Genomic DNA, 13,718 nt, shown 5'->3' on the forward strand with positions numbered 1-13,718 from the left:
ATGCTTCTGGTTGGTCCTGCACAAAGGCAGCTTTTTATTTCAGCTGTTTTTCTCCTCAGTGTGTTTCACTGTGTTTACAAGCCATAGGAATCTTTGCTTGAACAGCCACAGGGTGCTGCAAACATCAATTTGTTTGCCATAATTTTCACTGTAAAGCTACAGGAGAAAGAATGGAATACCTCTTTGGAAAGCAGCTGGTGGGATCTAGGGAGAGTTATGTGGGCATCTGCCATCTTGATGAGAATAAAATTTATTGTGTTGGTTCTGACATTACAGGTCTTCTCCAAACTCAGCCAAAACTGATAAAAAGCGTCCCCTTAATTGCTGTATGTTTGCAGTCAAACCCACTGCGTGTCAGCTTTCAAGTACATACACGTGTATTTGCAGCCACACATACAAGCCTGTAACACTGACACAGTGCAGACAAATCATTAAAAGGTTGTAAAAACCTGTGAAAGTCCTATGCTAAAAGTCTAGAGGATATGATTAACTTTAGCTGTTCCTAAACAGCAAGCAAACATGAGGGAGTATTCATGCTTGAATATGGACAAACTGTTTTGAAGTGTTTGCTAATCTTACAGTCTGGCAAAGAACCGTATTTATTTATTCTAGTCTGAATGACTTCAGCTGCTTTAGAGTCCCAGGTACTTTATACAACAACTATTCCTTAGATCTTTCTACCACATGTTGCCATGTCTATTTGCTCTTTTTTTCCCCAGCATCTGCCTCCTATTCAAAGGACAAGAATCGTTCCCCAGGTCCTTCAATAGTTAGACTGAAGTGAGTCCACTTGATTTACATGTTAGCCAAATAAAACAAACTTGTACAATTTTGCTAGCTCATTTACCTGAAGCAAGTACATTTTGATGAGAAAATGGACTGGTTGAGTGGGGCAGAGCAAGCACAGGCAAGGAGAGTTCTTGTGTTGTATTTTGTACAGCAGGCTAACAGTAATTTTCAGCAGGGCCAAGAGCAATTTTTCTTGTTCTCCCATGAAATGGGTTCATTATTTCTTCCATTAATTTTTCATCATTTTCATTTTTTCAGTTAGAGCAGACAGAGCACCTGGTTAAGTAAATTTCCACAAAGACTCTGCAAAACTGAGGTACACATTTTTAAGATTGTAAGGGTTGATGGATGTATTTTGCTTATTTTTCAGGTACATTTTATGGTCGTTTTTTCCCCTCACAGAATTTAACTTCTGAAAGCATCTGAAGCTATTCTAATTGCAACATATAGTCTGCTTTTCAGATATAGAGTACAATCAATGCTTTGACAGAATCTTGTGATAAATGTTCGAAAAAATGTTTGGGTAAGCCCATTTCAGCACACATTAAGACCACACATCAATTTCCAGTACTAAGAATCATCCTGAAAGAGTTTTAATAGAGAAAGTTCATTGATGGTAATCACGGTTATCTGTCAGAAACAGCCATGAAACCAGAAGATACATAATTTATGAATATTATTTTTACCTGTTTTTTTTTTTTTGTTTTTTTGTTTTTCCCTTGGGAACACTGCTGAAATGGAGAAAGAAATGGCTAATGTACAAATTTGGTACATGATGTCATGACTGTGTGAGCACCAACCATTTGAGAAGCTAATGAGAGAAGATGGACAAGTAGAGGTTTTGACAGAACACTTCTGAGTGGCTGGAGAAGTGTCTGACGAGTGATCCAGCTGGCTCACCCCAATCAATGTAAATGTTGTAGATTTCCAGTGAGGATTTTTTGTGGCTCATCTAGGAAAAGTTTAGCCAAAAGAATAGATCAGAAAACAGAAGCAAAGGAAATCTGAGCCAGTGTGAGTTTTCCTGTTATCTTTCCAAGCTTTTTGTACACATAAGTTTGGTCAGCTGAAGAGCTCCCTCGTTTGTCCAGCACAGTTATTTCCATAGCAGAAGAAAGGCCAGAAGTGGAAATAAAAAGTGGCGGTGCTTCAGTATTCTATTTAGCTGATTTTCATTCTGTTTTGGCTTAATCTGGTGTTTGTCTTGGCCTACATAGAACAGACGTTTTTATGAAGACTCATGAAGTCTGAAGGATGCTTATTAGCTGTACATCAAAGGATATTCACTTACTTCAGGAAGGGAACAGAATAAAATGCACAACAATTTGCCTCAGATTGACTTTCCCCGGACAGTGGATAGGCATAACTTCTTCAGTTCTCCCACCTCTTGTGGTTTTGAGTCAGCCATGCCTCTGTTGCAAACTGACCATGACTGCGAAAGACATAACATTAGAAAGACAAAACATTTTGCAGAGCACAGGATGCCTTGGATCAGCCTGAAGGCTGGGCACCAGAGCTGCAGTCCTGTCCTCCTAAGTGTCATTAATTTTCTTGTTAATTTGTTAGAATTAGTGTGACCCCCACAGTGACACCGAAAGAGTGCTTGAGGCTGTTACTATAGCATTTTCTATTAAAGGCTTGATTTTTTATTTTTAAATAGAGTGTAACGAAAGCCAGGGTGAGACACTGTCCCCCTCGCCCCTGAGAGATTCATTACTGCTTAGATCAGGGGTACTGAAGTTTAGTGGGACATATGCACATCTGCTGTCCATTTGTGCTGCTCTCTGAAGTCACTTAGACGTGATTACTGCTCATCAAAGAAAGGTTCCAAGCATCTGCAGTCACAGTAGGATGTCTGACCCATTAGAGGTCAAGCAAAGTGATCCCCCAAGGTGCCAGCTGCCTTCTCTGGTCTAGATATTTACTCTCTGCTATGATTTCTTACCAGGTCTCTATTTCTAAAGGCCAATATCCTCCATAGCTGAAAAACTACTGTAACTGAGTGGATGAACACTTTTCTTTAAAGGATAGTGATAGAACAATAGGGGATGGATTTAAACTAAGACAAAGGAGATATAGGTTAGCTATTAGGAGAAAGTTTTTCATACAGAGGGTGGTGATGCTCTGGAACAGGTTACCCAAGGAGGTTGTGGATGCCCCATCCCTGGAGGCATTCAAGGCCAGGCTGGATGTGGCTCTGAGCAGCCTGGTCTGGTGGTTGGTGACCCTGCATGTAGCAGGGGGTTGAAATTGGATGATCATTGTGGTCCTTTTCAACCCAGGCCATTCTATGATTTTGTGATTCTATGATTATCATTGAGCATCAAGAAAGTCACAATTTGTAATTCCAGGTGACAAGTCTAGGAATATATTCTGTATCTTACAAACACAAGGAATCTGGCATCAAAATGAGAGTTTCTGACTTCTTCTCAAGCTGTTGTTACAAGGACATTAATTCTGAAAACAAAGGACTGAATCCTCTTCTTTCATGTACAAATATTCTTTTCAGTGAGATACTTATATATAAGAAAAGCAGTGAATCTTCTTGTTCTCATGGGATCTTGAAAAATCTCCAGAACACACAAAATCAGGAAAAGGAAGTAAGAACAGGGATGGGACCACACAGAGCATAAAGTCGCAGCAAAGGCACAGAGAGAACAGGTTTGTGATATGCATCTGACATGGCAGACAAAGAGAAGACCTGAAGCAGCCTTTCAGTACCTAAAGGGGAGCTACAGGAAAGAAGGAGAAAGACTCTTTTGCACTGTCTATGGTGATAGAACAAGGGGAAATGGCTTCATGTGTACAAAGAGTAGATTTAGGTTAGATATAAGGAAAAAGTCTTTTACAGTGAGGGTGGTGAAGCACTGAAACAGGTTACCTAGTGATGTGGTGGATGCCCTGTCCCTGGAGACTTTCAAGGCGAGGCTGGATTAGGCCCTGGGCATCCTGATGTAGCTGTGGTATCCCTGTTCATTGCAGAGGAGTTGGACTACATGTCCTTTAAAGGTCCTTTCCAACTCTAAGGATTCTATGATTCTATTATCTTACATAGTTTCATTTATCTGCAATTGAGGCATATTGTCTGAGCTCATTATTTAGCCCTTATAGTCCTTGAAGAGAGCTAAACAAACCTACATAAGAGCTCACTTTACCCTAAAATAGGGTAGAAATATAAATGATATTCTGGAAGAGAACATCTTAGAATACATACCTAGGTAGAAACAGATGTGTGTAGGTGAGAGGAACCACATGTAACTTGGTCATGATAGAAAAGAAAGATATGAGTTAAACATTAGTTTGTACTAAGTAGAATAAAACAGAAAACGTTAAAGGGCTCTCAACCATAAAAACAAATACCTCAGCATCAGTGTTACCACTTCAAAACAATGCATGCTTGCTCTGCATCTTAGAGGCAAGTTTGGAGCAAAGTACAAAGATTTCCTTGGTACATTTGTATTCGTTGAATAAATCATGAGATGTTACATGCTTTTTACTGTCTTTTTTTCTTCTTTTTATTTAGGGAGAAATAGAACCACAAAAAGAATCTAGGAATTCTGTGATGCCATCTTTTGCCTCCTCCAGCTGTTCCTGAAATAACACTTTCATTTCCATATTCACAGCTCATGTTAAACAAGGAAAACCCACAGCAGTCTTTTAAACACAATCCCAGTGGATTTCAGAGTTGTTGTTTTTGTTGTTGTTGTTGTTGTTTCTGGTTTTTTTTTTTTTTTTAGTTTGTTCTGAATAGTATTGAAATAAATCAGATACCTTTAGTAGATTTTTTAGAAGTATACTAAAAAAGAAAGGAAATTTTGCTTTCCTGTTACTCTATGACTGCCAAATGGAGGAGGGGAATCAACTCTTTGAAAGGGTGAGTGACAGCAGGACAAGAGGAAATGGTTTTAAGTTGAGGGAAGGGAGATTTAGGTTGGATGTCAGGGGGAAATTCTTTACAGAGAGAGTGGTGAGGTGCTGGAACAGGCTGCCCAGGGAGGCTGTGGATGCCCCATCCCTGGAGGTGTTCAAGGCCAGATTGGATGGGGCCCTGGGCAGCCTGGTCTAGTATTAAATGGAGAGGTTGGTGGCCCTGCGTGTGGCAGGGCGGTTGGAGATTCATGATCCCTGAGGTCCCTTCCAACCCTGGCAATTCTGTGATTCTGTGAAATGCTACATAGGAGGAGTTTATGGAGGCGTTTGGCATAGTTGCTAGACATACGGAAATCTTGTTCTTTTTTATTATGATTAAAGATATTATTGCAACTATCCTCCTCCTCCAGCCACCAATGTAAAAGAGATCTCTGGAAAGACTTTGCTATGCTATCCTTAGTTCCCTGGACTTGGGTATATTGCATCCCAAACAGTCTCTTCTCCAAGCAGTCAAGGGCAAGAGTCTACACTTGCCTTCCAGCTATTACTCTTATTTTGCACACTGCAGTAGAGATTCTTGGAGCATGCTGTCCAACATGCAGGTCTCCCTTCTCTGAAATAAGTGAGATTGCTGTGATTATAGTAACTTTAGTAGCTTTTTGGAATCTGGACTTTGTTTCTTAGGCTGGTGCTTTGCAAAATAAAGTCATTCCAGTCATGGAGGTATAATAAATAAGAGAGGGGGATATGTCTTATTAACAATTTCCCAATCTGACAGCTTTTTTTACCTGAAGATTACACTGTTCCTAAAAATCTTTGCATTTCCAGCCTGTAATGGAAATCAGAGTGAAGTTCTTTAGCTTGACAGCCAAATTAGTCCCAGTCCTGCAAACAGTTCTACAGAATCTTATCTTTACAATGAGGAACAGATCCATTATGATTCTGCTCATTTTAGTAGATTCAAGCATGTGTCTTTTGATTGCATGGGGAAGAGAGAGGCGGGATGAAAGGAAATCCTAAATTGGTTAAATTCCCTCCATTCTGTAATTTACAAATTGGATTATAGGGAGCTTTCATGTGCCATATGGTCTAATTAAGATACTGGTACAGAATGGACTCAACCATCACCCCAGGCTATATTGAGCAGAACTTTGTGAATATCTCATATTTGGAAGTTCTTAAGTTTTGAGTCTGTATCTTTTAGCCACTTCTTAATTCAAATAAACTTGAAAAATAAGGTCAAGAATCAGAAATACTGCTAATGTTATGCTGGTACTACCCTCAGACTTCACCAGAGAATGACTAAAGCATATATCCAAGATGTGCAGACCTTGGTTTGTACTCTAGTTACAAGACTTGGAATAGAAGGTTGACACAACTCTCCCATCTTCAAGGATAGTGTTGTAACTGCTAAGATATCACGTTTAAAGCACAATGTTGCAGTGTAGAAGGTATCAGAATTCATTGTATCAGCAAATATTTGTATGGCCAAGAAAGAAGGAATACTCCACAGTCCTGTGGCTTAGATGCAAAGGATATGTGAAAATGGAGGCTAATATCTTCATTCTTTTGAAGACCCAGCAACTTCCTTCATCTACCCCATTTAGTTTTATGTATGATATATTGAAATAAATCTGCATATGTTAATGTTAGCGGGGACTATTTTGGCCCATAAATACTAAAATTATCTATTTCAGCAGTATAAAATGATCTTAATTACAGTTTTAAGCCATTTATTAATTTTATTGTTTGCTGTTTGTAAAGAATTGCTTACTTGGCCCTGAAAGACATAACTGATTTATGGTGGTGATATTAATACCCATAAATTATCCAAGTTCTCCATGACCATAAGAAGTAAGAAAGATCAAATATATCAGGGGAGCCAAAGCCCTGCTGGAGCTAAAAACAGTGTGACATATTAAGAGTGACAGGAACAGTAGTTGTAAGAGGAGGTTCAGGAGGAACATGCATCCTTTAATGCGTGGGGGACACAGCCTCCTGATGGACAGAGTAAAAAAGGCTCGAGTACTCAATTACTTTTTTGCTCCAGTTTTCACAAGCAAAGCCTCCACCTAGACTTTTGTCCTTTTGGGAAAAGGAGGAACAAGAAGTAAAAAGTGACATGTTAAGAGAAGGTGGATGCATTTAAATCCAAAGAACCAGATGGAATTCATCTGAAGGTGCTGGAGGAGCTGATGGATGTGTGAGACTGCTGTTTATCATTTGTGAGATACTGACAACTAGGAATGCTCCTGACTACAGGGAAAAGACTGACATTACATCTGTAATTTAAAGAGTCAAGTAGTGACTCGTTGAACTACAGGGCTGTCAGCCTCAGCTCTGTCCCATGGAACATGACCTCTTGGCTCTCCCAAGCACGGGAAGGTATCAGGAACACGTGGAGGTATCAGGCTCTCCCCAGCACAGACAGGTATCAGGAACAGTCAGTGCATTCGAAAGGGGAAATCATGCATAATCAAAGTTCTTAACTTCTGCAGAGAAATGACTGCATCTGTGGGATAATGGGGAGTGTCAGTTGTTACATAACTTGACCTCGTTATGGCTTTTGATGCTACCTCCCTCAGCCCTCCCTTCTGGAAGCAGAGGAAAATGTGCCAATTGATGAATGGCACAGAAAACCATAGTGACGAAAGACTGAATGATTTGGAAGCATGGACTGAACTATCAGGCTAAGAGTAGCAGTTCAATCCTTGGCTGGTGAGTATACTTCACCAGCAAGCAGACTATTGCAGGAGGTCAGTATGGGGATCTGTGTTCAAAATTTCCATCAGTTACAATTCTCAAGAAATTGCAGCTGACACCAAGTAAGTGGGGTAAGTGTCTGATAGAAGTATCCAGAAGTGTCCAGAAGGTCCAGAAGGACCTGAAGAAAGTTGTGGATTGGGATGGCAGAAACCTCAGTGCAAATACCCACACTTTGGGCAGAATAATTCCATGTACCAGAACAGGAAGCATCTGGCTGGGTACCAGTTCTGCTGCCTGTGCTCAAGCCTTCTGGAAATGTAGGGCATTTGGGTTCTGTTGTTGTTACTGCTTTGTTTTTATGAGAGCAAAATTGTTTCTCCTGCACATTCTGCTCTTTGGAGCAGTAACCTTAAAAGTTTGGAAAAAGTTTTATTCATTGCTGTGGACATATGGATGCAATTAGTGCCAGGAATACTTACTATAATCCATGCTTGTATAAAATGGGAACTAGCATGAAGAATCAGGAAAATGATTTTATCTTTGTTCACAGTAGTGATACAGCAGAACTGTGTACTGTTCTGAAACTCCTATGGAGACAGAAAGGAAAGTGAAAAACAAATTATAATGGTTATAATGCTTCACAGTTATTAGGGGCATGACTTATTTATACATAAAAATAAGCATTCAATACTTAAAGTATCATACTTGATACTTCTATCATGGGCAATCCAATAGAGAAAAACATAACAAGAACCAATGCTGAGAAAATTTGGGCTACATTATTATAATGAAGAAAAAGCATGTTTTTAACAGTCAGTAATTGCACATGAATATAAATTATGTCCAGATAAGTACACCAAGAGAAGCATGGTTCTCCATCCTGAAACTGGAACTGCCCAGGCTGCTTTCCAGGGACAAACAGAAGTTATTAGCTGTAGTATATGAGTTTCTCTATGACATTCCTTGAATGACATTATGCAGGAAATCGTGTTGAAAGTATAACAACTTTACAAGGTCTTATTGGCCAAATTCTGCTATTGATGTGGACATCCTTGCAGATTTCAATAACATTATTAACATTTATTAAAATGAGAGATAAACTGCAAATTATTTTCTTTTCATCTTTACCCAATATATGGTCTCCATATGTTGCAACAGAGAAGACAAAGCCATTATTTCATTTCCTTTCTGAAAAATGGGTTTTACTCAAGAGAGTCAATGAATCACAGTTAGTTAGGGTGGTCCCTTCAAGTCCACTTGGAAACGCTCATGAGATGACTGTGGTTGCAATTTGCCCATTAGGGGTTGGATAAAAATAAGCTGCCAGCTATCGAGATTTATTAACTCACATGTGAAAATGATTATTTTTTATTAGAAAATGAGATCAATGAGTTACTTTAAGCTGAGAATAAAATTAATATGTTTATTGACCAATCTATTTCTAACTCTGATATCTTTCATAAGCCTTTCAGTAAGCCTTCCCTAAGTCTGACTGCTAAGGAAGCAAATGTACTTTGTCATCTGGTTTTATTTTGAGGAAATTGTGGCTCAGTTTTAAGAAATTCATTATAAATGTCTTAGAGGAAATTCAGAGGGAAAGTAACATTAAATCACATTCCAAACAGCAATTTCCAGACAACGTCTTTATTAAAATTCTGAATATTATTAATGCATTGGGTTTATTAAGACAAATTTGAAATGTTACATTTGAGGTTACCAGTGTGTGGCTGGAGCTGTAGATTTATTTTTAAAGTAGATGACATAATATCTGCAGTGCAAAGCGAGCTCTCATTCTGCTCGCAACACATTCATCCACAGCAGCTCTGACTGCATGGAGAATTACACTGGTGCAAAAATAATGTGCCCAACAGTTACCTCTGGTTTCTGAATTATTAATTCAGGCATTGCAATGCTGCTTTAAAATATAAATCTAAAATTCATGCAGCTTATTCCACAGACTGGTAGCAGCAACTGTATCTTACTAAAAGCACTGTGTTAATGATTTACTTAATTTAAATCATTACTGCAAATTGCTGTTTGGAACACAACTTTATTTGACTTTTCCTCAAATTTGCCTTTATACCGACTCAAGAATGTGTCCTAATTCCTCACCACCAGCACCCACAAAATATATTCTATCACACAAAATATATTCTATCCTTTACTCATCAATGCCTACAGCTTATCAAACAACATAAGCCAAATAATTTTGGACGGGGTTTCTGCCTTCTACATCTGCCCAAGGGGTGGTCCCAGTGCAGTCAGTTTCTCCAGACCGATGATGGTTTTATGAGAGCAGAATGAGTCTCACTTCACACAGTGGTATCACTCCACTGTGTATATATAAATCATTTTGAACTTTTTTCGAGTTGTTGATGGTCACCAGTTTTCCAAGGGAAATGCAGATTCCTGGATACTACATTTAAATTATACTGCTTGGTTTTTATCATCCCATTCTGAAGCCCTTCTGGGAGCGCTCAGCAAATCCCCAGGGGTCTGTGGGACACGGTGTGAAAGCCACCATCCAGAAGGCTGCTCTAGAAGGAAGTGACTGCCAGCCTATGCTGGGGCTGAGGAGATAGATCTCAGCACAAAGCAGAACAGCAGGACCACCGATCCACCGCCAGCACAGCACGACTGAAGAACTCATAATACAAATTTACAGAGGAGGAAGGAGTCTGATTCCAGACAATTCCTTATTTCCAGTCTCTGAGCAGAACACACCATTTCAGTCTATTTCCAGAATAGCATGCTTCCTCCTCAGCAGAGGCATTGACTCACACTAAGGAATGTATTCCATTACCGCCTTGCTGGCTTGCTGCAGCTGCATGTAGAACCAGTTAGTTGCTCTGGAGACGGTGGCCAACAAACAGAAAAAATCACCAACTCCTTCAGGACTGGTCAGAGCAGTTTAACGACTGCATGCACACTTAAAACTGTAAAACTTTCCTGTTCTGTTGTCTTCTAAGAGTGGGCTCAACTGTTCCCTAATAACAAATTGAACTGTGGTTAATCTTGGTGACGTTCCACTGACTGGCTGTTGGAGAAGAGAGGGGCAGAGCCTAACCTTGTTGGTGTGGGTAAAGCTCATCCAGTGTTGACATCAGTATAATCCTGAAATCAACTACAACATCCACTGGGAGTATTTGGAAAATAAGGTAGGAGAAATGTAATATTACATTGTTTTAAGAGAGGCACAGACTTTGCTTCAAAAGTAATGCCTCCTAGTTATTTTCGTAGAAACTACAACAGAGAGCACAATAAAATTATTTGATAGAGAATTTTTTTATCTACAGAGCACATATTTTTCAACACAGTCACCACCATGAGCTGTGCATTTTCACCAGCAATGAACAAGAGCCTGCATGCCACGCTTGTAACAATCTGTACCAGCAGAGGTGACCCATTGTTGCTCTCACGACTGCTGGAATGCACCACCCACCCCTCGCTTTGCTCACATCCACTGGTTGGTCACCATAAATGTTCAGCAAGCATTGATAAATGTCAATGGGTTCCATATTTCTGCACGGAGGAATTCAATTCCACTCCTTTGCTTCATTTACACTTCCATGTTAGATGCCATCATGTCAAACTGCTCCTCTGCTGACATCTGGCACATGGCAACAACATGAAATGGAATATGAGCAGGAAGGCTCAACCTCTTTGCCATACCACCAACATCTGCTGCTGACAACATGAGTCAAAAGAACAAAATAGGAGGCATTACTTTTGGAGCAGCTCTCAAATATTCAATCACTTCATGATTTGTAGGGGCTGCAGCTGAGGTCAGAGGGTGTCATACTTGCCTCAGAGAAGTATGGCTATGGTGGAGCATGTAGGCATGCCTGCATATACACAGAGATGTGGCGTTGCGCATCCATGCACAAGGTATATTCATACATACAGGTTATAAATGATCTAATAATCCATCTGAGATGGATCTAGATACAAATCTACTTGCAAAAAACTAGACTTGCTATGGTATTATGTGATTGGAGAGCTTGGCACAGATGTTACACATACATACAATTGCATGTAGGTATAGGTTTGCATGTGCGGGTATATTTCATTAATTTAAGCTGTGTTATTATTATTATAGTTATGTAATTCTCATCCCATTACTTCTATTGCTATATTAGTTAATTTACTATGTGCTCTCAAGAGACTTTATTAATGTTGGCAGGAAAAGCACAAAGGCTGTTCTGATGTCTAGACAAAAGGAATTAAATACACAACAGAAATAATTACTCAATATTTCTTTTCTGTGGGAAGTTTCTATCTCACTCTCACTAGCCTTTTAATGTAGCTTTATTAAGCATTCAATGTAATAACCAGTGTGTGCTGTAATGGGGTAACTGTTAGTATTTCACATGTATTTACAGTTAGGCAGACTCTCCCTGCCTAATATCAAAGTGAATTTAATGCTGTGGGTTTGAAATTAAATCATGAATATTAATTCTTTAGGACTGTCACTGCAAATAGAAAAAAAGAAATCACCACAACAGTTTGACTGGTGCTACAGAATTCCTGCACTAATTTGGGAAGGTAAGCTCTCTCTCTCAGCAACAGCAGGGAAAAGGATAAACAAAAAAGGAAAAAAAACACAACTATTTGTGGAAACCTAATCCAAGCAAGATCCAGGGAAATACAGATTGTAGGGTCAGAAAGGACCAGTACGGTAAAAATCTTGAGTTCCTACCAAACCACCAGACAAAACATCCTGCTGTGTCAAAAGAATTAATGGGAGGAGTCTCTGACAACTCTCTTTTAAAGCTCATGTCTTGATTTCTCTCAGGTCTTCCAAGTTATTTATCTGAGATTTATGAATGAAAGCCAGAGAAGTAGGAAGATTGCCATGAGAAGAAGTCAGGAGAAATGAGGAAAAGAAGATAAAAGCCACCTCAGAGGAAAGGGATCTGACAGAGCAAAGAAGTCCAGCAGAATGTAAATGGAAAAGGGATATGCAGAAGATGTAACAGATTTTGAAAAGCTTCCAAACTTACTAAGATTGAATTGAGTGAAACTGGTCTGAGTATTCAGCTAATAACTTTGTCTACATATTCACTCTTCGTTCAGACTAACCAGACTGTCCTCCCTCAATGTGTGTAGTAGTTGTTTTAGTAGAACAGCTTAATTAAAACTAACGGCAAAAGAGCACAGACAAAATGTTATTGCCACCCGTTCCCTTCTTTTGAGTGAAGCCACCTGCTCCATCTCTTTCCTTTCACAGTCCATCCCAGCCTGGAAGATCCTACATTACTCTGTGGGAGGCTCCAGCCTCTTCTATGTCACTGCTGGGCTCTGTGCCTACAAGCTGATAGACTATTTTTTTTGCAACATGCTGCAGCTTTTACCCCACACCTTTCTCTGCTTTCACAATGGGCAGCTAGGTCTAACTTCGTATTGCTACACCTATTGCTACTGTAACTGCTACACCTTCCTTCAGTGATTGATTACATATCTTAAAATCTGAGGATATGGGGGGAAAAATAAATGTCACCTGCAGATAGAGATGCACTTATTTCTGTATTTTTCCAGCAGATAAAAGAAGGTAGTCAGAACTAGAAAGAGAATGAATTTAGGCAACTGAATAGCAGAGTTTAATAGTCCAAGATCTTTTGATGTAGGAAAACATAGGCTAAAAAATCTTATGTATAACTAATAGGTAGGTTGCTCCAAAAGGAATGCCTCCTATTTATTTCCACAGAAACTGCAACAGATACAAAGAACACAATAACACTATTTGATAGACCAAATTCTTATCTACATAGCACTATTTTTCAATGCAGTCACTCCCATGAGCTGTACATTTTCACTAGCAATGAACAAGAGCCTGCATGCCACACTCATAACAATCTGCCCCAGCAGAGGTGACCTACTGTTGTCACCACTGCTGAAAAGCACCATCTCACTGTGCTCATATCCTCTGTTTATTCACATTAAATGTTCAGCAAGCATTGATGAATATCAGTGGGTACCATTTTTTTCCACATGGAGGAATTCATTTACACACTTGTACTTCACACACATTTCCATGTTAGACACCATTGTGTCAGACTGCCCCTCTGCTGCCATCTGTCACATGGCAACAAAATGTAAAGGATACTGGAGGGAAAGTTCTCAAAACACATGCATGGCTAAATATATATATGTCATGCATAGTTTTTGAACACTTGAAATGAGGAAAAGAATGCGAAAGAAAATGAAAGATCTGAATGTTTTTGTAGCCAATTAATCTAAAGTCATTAATCACATTTCCTGCCTGATTCACAGAATTACGGTACTGTAGGGGCTGGAAGGGATCTCTGGAGTTCACCCAGCCAACCCCCAGCTAAAATAGGTTCCCTACAGCA

The 13,718-nt window shown here is 39.5% G+C and overlaps 1 long non-coding RNA gene across 1 annotated transcript; it reads left to right on the plus strand.

The window, feature by feature from the left end:
• Positions 1–9,852: 9,852 nt before the first annotated feature.
• Positions 9,853–13,076, plus strand: LOC149919998 (uncharacterized). The gene is made up of 3 exons (XR_016461849.1): positions 9,853–10,523; positions 11,830–11,910; positions 12,161–13,076. It is a non-coding gene; the product is annotated as an uncharacterized LOC149919998 (long non-coding RNA).
• The last annotated feature ends 642 nt before the right edge of the window (positions 13,077–13,718 follow it).

Source organism: Phasianus colchicus, chromosome 1, assembly GCF_987193195.1.
Source record: "Phasianus colchicus chromosome 1, bPhaCol1.hap1.1, whole genome shotgun sequence".
Taxonomy (NCBI): Eukaryota; Metazoa; Chordata; class Aves; order Galliformes; family Phasianidae; genus Phasianus; species Phasianus colchicus.